The sequence below is a fragment of the Patella vulgata genome, chromosome 2 (assembly GCF_932274485.2).
Source record: "Patella vulgata chromosome 2, xgPatVulg1.2, whole genome shotgun sequence".
NCBI classification, from domain to species: domain Eukaryota; kingdom Metazoa; phylum Mollusca; class Gastropoda; family Patellidae; genus Patella; species Patella vulgata.
Genome location: NC_065880.2, coordinates 51,211,422 through 51,221,519, shown reverse-complemented (window position 1 = coordinate 51,221,519; position 10,098 = coordinate 51,211,422). Strand labels below are relative to the sequence as shown.

At 33.6% G+C, this 10,098-nt stretch overlaps 1 long non-coding RNA gene across 2 annotated transcripts; it reads right to left on the bottom strand.

The window, feature by feature from the left end:
- On the bottom strand, positions 1-9,219 carry LOC126810884 (uncharacterized). 2 transcript variants are annotated; one of them, XR_007675315.2, is made up of 6 exons: positions 8,999-9,219; positions 4,577-4,656; positions 3,226-3,282; positions 2,663-2,763; positions 1,593-1,722; positions 1-1,148 (listed from the first exon to the last, which is right to left on the bottom strand). It is a non-coding gene; the product is annotated as an uncharacterized LOC126810884 (long non-coding RNA). The 2 variants fall into 2 exon arrangements; XR_007675316.2 differs by lacking the exon at positions 8,999-9,219 and adding an exon at positions 7,365-7,383.
- Positions 9,220-10,098: the final 879 nt, after the last annotated feature.

Sequence of the window (10,098 nt, the reverse complement as noted above, 5' to 3'; positions counted from 1 at the left end):
TACAATTTGTATAATTTAATAATGTTCAGACATATACCATATAGTGATATTTACTGAAAGTAGAGGATAGACAAAATAAACCTATATATGTAGATATAATACATAAACCCTTTCATTCATTGATAAAACATTGTTTAATATAAGTACAAAATCGCACATACATACTAACAAACATTTACTGCATACTCTCACTGCAATCATTCTACATTAAAGACACATTTACATCAGTTAATTCTTGTAAGTTGTATAGTCCCTAAAAAGCAGTAAGTACAACACTTGTATTGCTTAAAAACATATTAAGAAAACGAAAGATAATAAGAAAACAATGGACATATGACATTATATACATTCTGTATATTACATAACACCAACTCGCACAGTTAAATACACTTGATTGTAAGTACATTATATAAGTACATAAGGCATTGGCGGACGCAGGATATTTGATTAAGGGGGGGGGGGGAATTGGTAGTGTCTCTCGGAGAAAATTTGGAAAAACCGGAGTGTCAATGGTGATTTGTTGCGCATATATGGACGTCTACCCCGATCATCCCAACCAATAAAAAGCTGAAATTTACAAGTTTCATAGAAACAGAATAATAACTGATTTTTTATACTGGTAATTATGGGGGCCCGGGCCCGGGCTCATAGAGCCCCCACCTGGATCCGCCACTGCATAAAGGTCACAATATAATCAATTCACTTAGTGAAACATTCTCTTATGGTTGTCCCAAAATAGACAAATTTTTAATCGTTAGAAGTAGTAATTTTGTTATTTATTATTTTATACATGTTTTCATCCGAGTGATACTGTAGATTTTATGAATTTGAAATTGTAATAATGTTTTAATTTAATTTGTTTCGTTAAAATTGCGTCCGAGACAAAGATTAGAAAACAAATAATGTAATTTGCACAAATATTATTTTTACAATTTTGTCATCACTTTCTCATCAACAGTTAGGGCTAAATTGTCATATCCTCCATTCTGTTTTTCTCTGCCATTTTGTTTTTCAGATCCATTGAGTGTCGGTGGCGTATAATTTGATTTAAATGCCTGTTGCTTTTTTTGTTTAGCAGCTTCCAAGTCTGCCTGTTGTTTCGACTGCTCTTGTAATTCGTGATTGCTTTTCCTGTCGGCAATGGTTTTCTGTAAATACATACGGTAATATTAAATAGCCGCCATCCAAGGATTGTAAATCACGACAAAATTACATCGCTATCTTTGACAATGATCATCAATTGCGATTCTCTCACCCTGCCACACCGTAGCCACGATTATCAAATAAGATCAAAAGAACGATTTGGCTCAGCGGAAGTTATTGATAGTGAACAGTCTGAAAACCATTTTACGGCGTGGTAACAGCCCAAAAAATCGAATTCAAACTTTTAGCATTTTGATTTCTCGTTTATTAAATGTAACATCATATCTGGCAATGCGCGTGTCTTTCTGTTGTACATTGTGTCCCCACATCCGACGAATCAACTTATACGATTGCATGGCTTTGTTCAATTTGGTCACGTATCTTGACCATTGCTAAGTATAAACAATCTTGAGAAACAGACTTGAATCGGAACAAAAGAGACAACTTACCGAGGCTTGTTTGCAAGCACACATAGAAACGAGGAAGCCTAAAATAGAGAAAAATCCACCAGCAGCACCAAAAGCAATATACAGATAGATAAGAACATGTTTCTGACAATCTCCTTTCATAACAGCATCACTGAAAATATAAAATACAATAAACATTATCAATCAAGACAATAATTGAAGTTATGAAATAGCTTAATCTGTTTAAAAGTGGTTACTTTACACTTGGGAGTGTGCTTATGTTAGTTTTCTTAGAAGATTATGTTCGAATTACTATTTTTTATTCACATACACTCAACACTCAAAGGATTTAAATACATTGGGTTGACTTTGTCTAATAACAAGGAAAATGTTTGCCACAAATGTCTGCTCAACACTACTTGAACAGCATGCGATTCAGGTAATTATATTGTCATTACATACAATCTCTAGAGGATCGGTTGAAAAAATAAACCAAACAAAACGTGTACACAATATTCTTTTCCTTCACGTCGGATGGAAATAGTGTCGGATTTAGATGAAGAGAGGCCCTAGGCTATTCCACTTATGAGCCTCCTCCCAATCCCCCACCCCCGCGGCTAGAGGAAGGTGAACGTGTGTTTTTAACAGAATTCAGCAAAGACGAGGATATTGATGATCGTTTAAGGCTACAGTGTGTGTAAGAAAAGCTTATGACAGTGTCAAAAATAATATACACCTTGGCCAAAGGTCCCCTAGATCTTGAGGCCCTAGCCTTTAGCCTTCCAAGCCTAATTACTTGACTGGCGATTTTGTTTGGTAAGTGGTAACTTCACACCCTAAACAAATCTTATGCACCCTCTTACAATTTGTTTTTACCCAATATTGTATTTATAATATTTACTTTCCATTCAACCCTTTCTCATCTCCTGTTTGCCCCACGCTTTATGTGCCATTTTTTCACGTGATAATTTACATGATCAATTAGACGTTGAATGATATGTAAATACAAATACAGTATTTAACGAATGAAACATCTCAATTTCCATGTTAGCAGCTCGAGTAAAAATTCGATTTGCAAAGCAAATGGTGGAGACAATAGTATATATACTTACACACACTCAAGTCGGTGTTCATAAACCGGTAATACAGAGAAAGCATAGAAGATAGAGCCACCAATCATACCCAATAGTAAAATACCAAAATGTATTGTTAACTGAAATAAAGGAGAAGAATGTGGTTTCAACACAACATTTTTGAGACTATTGTCAAGTGTCCAATACTACGAGATTGCTCTCAGCATTCTCTATAATTAGAAACCCGGACATTCTTGTCCAAAGCACTAATCAGTCACCGCTTTCCATGTTAACTGAAATAAAGAATATCCAAAACAGAATATCTAATCAATATTTTGTCATATATCATACCCGTAATTAGATGAATGTATAGTCCGGAAATTGACTTCCATCAACATAATCTTTCAATATTACAGATATTATTTCAAATATGCATGTTTTTCCAGCACTTATTGAAACTGGAATGTGTAAACTATTTAGACCTGTATTGAGATGTACCCCCCCCCCCTCCCGTCTCGAGCTCGAGTGTAAATTGACATATTATTTTTAATTGTGTAATCTATTTATGATACTACTTTTAGTTATCAATAATCATAACTTACCGATCCCATTTTTCTTTTATATGCCATGCCTACGCCAGTGATCGCTGGGAATACAAACTGAAATATATTTAAATAAAAAAAAATCATGGTAAGATCTCAGAGGTTGTGGCCTGATTTAGTTTAGACCGTCGGGACCTTGTGGTCGACACCGATTCGACAATAAGGAGGGACAATTCTTAATGTTCCATGTGGGGAGCATAGTCCAAATCTTATTTTCATTTCAGCAATGATTTTGCCTGAAATGGAATTGGGTTTCACATCTTAATTTTTCTGCTTCATTCGGGCCAATGCAGACGGAATTGGAAATATCTAAAACTGTGTGTTTCAAGTGTTTGCAACAACTTAGATCACTTTGGTTACCCATTGGCGTTCTATTCCGTGCTGTGCATTATAACAAGGCTTCACTGGGTCATCATACACCTGATTTCAGTTGCCTAATATGATAATTGGGATTCTATAAAATTAAGTTGGGATTGTATATCATATTGTGAATTACTTGACTTCAAATGTTATGTAAATTTCTAATTTTGGCGAAACTATGTAAAATGACTTTGCTGTGTGGCTTTCTAAAATTTTGTTTAACATACCCTCCGTGATTTATAAACAGATTTCTGACATAAGTGATTTTAAGAAAGAAAGAGAAAATGTGACACAGGTTACAGTATAAATGACATCAACATGTCGTTTGGTATCGGACTGTCGTTTGACAATTCAGAATTTGTGTTTAGGTTTAACTTTGAATTAAGGAAGGACATAGAGATAAATGCCAAAAAAATGTGACTAAATATCTACTTTAACTTAGCTATATATTGTTTCTTGTCATTTACTGTCAACTTCTATTATACCATCAATCTTATACTACAGGACATTAAAGTGGGGTTGTATATCTTGTGTAAGATAAGGTTGTGTAAGATAATTTCAGATCTATTCATAGTCTACTAAATAATGACCCATAAAATATATTAAAGGTAATTAGAAATGGTCACTAGAAGTGATTCAAATATCCACAAGTACGCATTATACAGAATGCTAATAAGAAAAAACTAGTTGATGATCCTTGCCGAACAAGTTTATCTGGTTAAAATTACACTCAAGCTGATTCATAGAAGTTAGAAGAGTTATAATTCTATCAACTTGTGTTCTCTATTCGTTACAAAAAACTCAATGTAAGTTTGCTTTGCAAACAATGAAATATTCTATTTGTTCTTTACAACGACCTTCAATTCAAAATAGCTTTCAGGGATTCTTCCTTTGGGGTGTATGATTTTTAACTAATAAAGAAACATACTCATTCAAATTCCAGATTACTTGCCGCTATTAATACAATAGATACATATTTATATATACTTACAGGATAACATGCCATATAATAACCATCTATATCTGGTCTATAACTCTGTAATGCTTTCAACATAATCATTGCGCCCACACCTGAAAGAAAATATGCAATTTCAATTAGATCATAATCTTTAATTGCTATCCGGCAATTTAATACATACTTATTTAACCTCGAGACTACAGTAACTATAGTGGCCTTTGGTCCCGAGGTTACCATTTAATTAGTAGTTCGGTTTCAGGAATCCAGATCCCAACTGGTGACGGGTATTGTATAGAAACAGGTATGATAACTTGTGTTATTGTTGTCAAAAAATAACACGGTCTTGTGAAAACAATCATTTGACCGAGGAAGATAATATCGATTAAATCCCCAGTGCACAAAAGGTTCAGTCATTTTCCTGATATTTATTTAACAAAAATAAGGGTAAAACGAAGCTTTTTATATAGCAATCTAGACAATTCAATAAAAAAAACGAGGTTAGATATTATCGTAGGATAGATAGATTTCAATGATTTTTGGACCCATATGCTTTTAAAAAGACTGTCTTTTTATGTCTTATATACATGTACATTTTATGTCTGGAATATTATGCCTTAAATGTTCAAATATCATCGTTGATTGCCTTATAGATTTTGTTAGAGATTTTAAATCACCTTTCCCTTATAGCACGAGTTTAATTTATTTGCATTGGTAACTGATGATGACTTCTTCGGAATAAATTAAGGGATAAAAATGTAACCTTTAAAATGACTCCAATTCACTGACATAAGATGGAAATTAAAGGCATGGGTTAAACCATCCACAAGGGAAAAAGATTTTCAACTCCCCAAATCTAAAGTGTCAGAAGCTATATAGATGTCTTATATATATATACATATTATGTATTTATATGTTTACATAGTAAGCGAGTAGACATATATAAGTATATAATATATGAATACAGTAAATAATAGATTGTTAAAAATAATCTCACTGACATCTACTATATTTGTATTTGTTAGATGCGTGTTATTTTTCAACAACATTAGCATCATAAAATATTGTTCAAGTTTAAATCTTAAACATCATTATGTTTGCAGTTTTACTTATTCGACTAACTATTACTATTGTATGAGTTAAAACTATGTGCTTTCTCATAATCTCGGTTTATCTATGTTGATGTACCATTTACTGATCCCATAACACGTGCCCCATGGGTGTCCAATGTCCATGTCCAAAACTCAAGATAGATGTTGGTCAACGCCTTAGGCTAAATTTGGCAATTGTTTATATTCAATGGTCATTTATATTTGTTACATCACAGTAAATGGTCAAGTTAAAGTCGATGTAAGTTATAGATATGAATGCCTGGAGATATACTAGTTTATGATATAATAATTGATCTAGCTGACTAACTATCGATCTTCAATAGAGATGTCACCTTGACAGTGAACAATAGAGTTCATCATGTATATATCTGTAGGTAACACGTCTGACAAGAAAGGTTAAGTGAAGGGCGGAGTTCACTGAGGATGAAGATAAAACCGTAAAATGAAAGTACTTTTTTGTTATAACATTGACTAGGGATGCTGTAGTCAAAAGTGACAATTCTTACGTTAACTGTCACAATTTTATTCACTTTTGGTTTGTTTTATGGTACCAACATGCTTGGCCTATAATTCACTACAGAAATAGACGTTAAATTATTTAGTCGTAAATCATTTACTATACACATACCGCATACTTTATTTTTCATGATTTTGATCTAGATATTAATAAATGGCTTTATTTTTGTGCCAATTGGGGTGCCTAAGTGACTCATTGAGTAGGAAAGGAAATTAAATCGGGTTTAACGTCCTACTGTTCCGCCCCGACTGGAAAGTAGTAGGACGTTGGCTCGCCATTCTGGAGGTCCCATGTTCGATCCCGGCGTTGACCGAGAAAGTTCATCAGGATTTTCCGGCGTGGTTCTCCCTTGTCAGTGATACAGGACGGAGGGCCTAGCAAGTTACAACGTATAGTCGTTCGGATGGGACGAAAAATCGAGGTCCCGTGTACACATTGGCGTGACAGTTGGAATTCGAAATAAGACTAGACTGTAGTGCCGCAATAATAGAATGGCAGATACAGAAAATAATGCATTAGTTTACCCTAACTTGTGACAATTAACCCTTGTGGGATGTGAAGCGGGGTCGTGGGGGGGGGGGGGCAAAATCTTGTAATTCCTTAAAAAACAAAATGGCCGTAGATAAGCAGCACTGTAATGAATCAATGGAAGTTTATCTTTCTACCTTATAAAAAGATATGGTAACACTATTAATATTCCGGATGTTTCCTTTGTATCTCGTCAGGTGCAAAACCAGATCAGTTACAAACAATTTCACTGTTTCAAAGGCTATAGGATTTAAACATTTTAACTCCAATAATTATATGATTGATTGGAAAGTTAAACAAATCAAACAGACTGAGAGGCAAATAAACAAGGACAAACCAGCAAAACAAGGTTTTTTTTATCACTAACGAAAAATAATAGCTTTCTCGTGTGGTTTGTTTTATATGTTTTTCTTGAGCGTATTTAACATCTGTCTGAATTGTGAATCCAGAAAAAATTAACTTCAGAAGAAAAGTGCGATAGTTATCGGGATATTGTCAATACCCAATAATCGCCTTAAAGGACGTAAACTGCTAATTCTATATTAGCCCCATTTCCTCAAAAGTCAAACAAACAGACCTTTTAGACTTCATTAGTCTTATGTCATAAATAATACCCTTAACGACTAGATAACTTACTTTCTTTAATTGAAACATCCATCTTTCTTACCTTAAGTTTGTGGGCGATCTGTCAATAAATTTTTTCAACTAATCGATTCTCTTAATGCCTCTTAAAGATTATAATCGATTCTCGTAGAATTATTTTTATCAAAGACAACATAATTTGCTCAGCGAATTATGTCTTTCTTTAGTCTTCAGGACTAAAATAATGAGCGTACATGATGCAAAGTAAAGTAACGCAAGCTTGAACAACTCGTGTCACTTTTCATTTTCAATGTCATCGAGAGATGGGTATTTCATTAGAAAGTTCCTGATATTAAAGTTTATTTAAGACAAGAATTAAAAGATATATCCATGTATAGTCGTTGTTTCAAAGTGTCACCGTGTCTTTATATTAACAGTACGAATAACATCACTGGGTCGTTTTATACGACGTCATTAAGACATGGCATGTGATACTTCACTAAAGGACTAAATATACCTTCTTTATACACGCCATGTCGAAGTTAACAGCTTTGTCATTAAAGAGTATACAGTTTTTGTTTTGCTTATTTTGTTTTAATACGAGACTGTGACAATAGTTCAGTAGCTTTTGTTTTCTATACGTAGTATGTTAATGGGCGATGCCCGTTATATGCGAAATTAAAGAGTAATTAACAATGCAATGAATCACGCCACTTGCATATTTCATGCAACAAAACTGTCATACATCACATAAAGTAGGAAACAGAAAAATACTGAAACAAAAGACATAGAGAAAATAATTTGTTGTTTTCCTTTTTAAATGTAAAAACTAAGATGATTAAAATAATTCTATAATCATACGTGAAATAAACAATTCTTTCACATCAAATGATTACAAAATAGGGATAATAGGACTGTTTTTTTATATTTCGAATAACGAATTTTTTCCTTGAGACGAATCAGTTTTAGTTATTAAATCTTATTATAACACTCATGTGCGACATTATTTTTTTTTTATTTCTTTTTAATTTTAAAAAACCCCACGGACATTAGGTTCAAATAGAAAATAACTAGAAGTACTTTCCTAGGCAGAAAGAAAATTTGATATTTTCAAAATCAGTTGTAAATTAAAAAGAAACACCAACCACTCTTAATTCTTGATAGAAAGAGTATAGTAATCAAAGTTTAACTATTGTATTAGTATCGGAAATATCACTTCATAGCAGCATGCATATAAGTCTCAGAACTTCATCATAATATTTTGTTGGATCCCTCTTCTTATGCCAAAAACATTGATGTTCGGCTCCTCAAATTAAAGTTCCGCTTAAATTAAACGGCGCACACCAAATATTCACCTTTCGATCAGCATGCGTGAGCACAACCAATATGAACATTTGATACTTAAAATAAATTCTGAACATTCATTAAACTAACAATGAACTTCGATATTAAAGAACTAAAGTAAAGTAAAAGTTAAACCTATTCTAACTATTTGAATTGCGTTTTCTTTCTGTCAACTTAATAAAGCACAACCATTGTTATCAATCGAAACTGTACGTTCTGGATATTCACTAAACTAATTATTGAACTTAAATATCAAAGAACAAAAGTTAAGTAAAAGTTAAATGTATTCAATATCAATTAACTGAAAACAGATAATATCTAATCGTTAGGCTAAAGCAAAAGTGTTTTTAAACTTTCAATAAAACTCGATCTTACCTCCAAGTCCAGAAATAACCGCAAAAACGCCAATAGTTATTCCAATGCAATTAGATACATCTCTATCTCTATCACCAGCATAGATGGGTTTCGACTCTGTCTTAGACATCTTGTTCTCGTTTGAGGAAACAAACGCTGTCTGTTCACTTATAACGTCCCGGGAGTTCTCACTAATGCGGGATTTAGTCCTAGGTCTTCGAGGAGATCTCGTACGGCGAGATTTGGCCCGAGTATTTAGAGCAATATGGCTATAGCTTGTTTCAACTTCATGGTTCGCTGCATTTTCATTTTCGGTGGTCAGTTTCGAATAAGGTGTGTGCCAAATTGGTACTTTGGACCGTATAAAAGTGCCCATGTTTTTTCCACATATATAATGAGCATGAATTGACGATCAGTATGGGTTTTGACATCAAGCTAAATCTATATTATATTAATCTTCTTATTCGTGTGAGATACTTAGTTTCATTAAGCTTACTTAGTGGTTTGTCCCAACTGGGGAGGGTCTTGGAATGCCGATGACCAAACAATCTATTAATTTATGATGCGGGTGTTTAACAGTTATAAAGCATTATATTGTCAAGTATACCAAATGCATCATTGTTTACAAAATGGGCTAATTTTGTGATGGGATTTTTTCTACCTACTTATTTCTATAAAAGATAGGTTATTGGGCTAGTCCGCCTACCTTTTAAAAGATAACAATTGTTTGTTTTTTTGGCCTTCCATTTTATAATTAGTTCAAAATTATGAGAACAAAATCCAGATAATGCTAAAGATTTAGTTTAATGGTGAAATATATATGATACTTCCCACTGTTGTACCTCTTCTTCCGATGACGCCCAATCCCGCCCCGACACTTGCGCCCTTCAAACAAGACTTGGCCCATTAAAGCAAGCCAGGTCAGTATTATTAATCAGGATCGGGATTTTAACTATCGAGATAGTTATTTCACAGAAAAACAGGATGGCACCAGAGTGTATTTACATCAACCGCATGATCCTTCGCAGTCAACTTCTGATCTTCCAGATACCATATTAGGGCAAATGAGCACTTATAAAAAATCTCCAACAGTTATATCATTTACCTTCTAAATTCAAGTT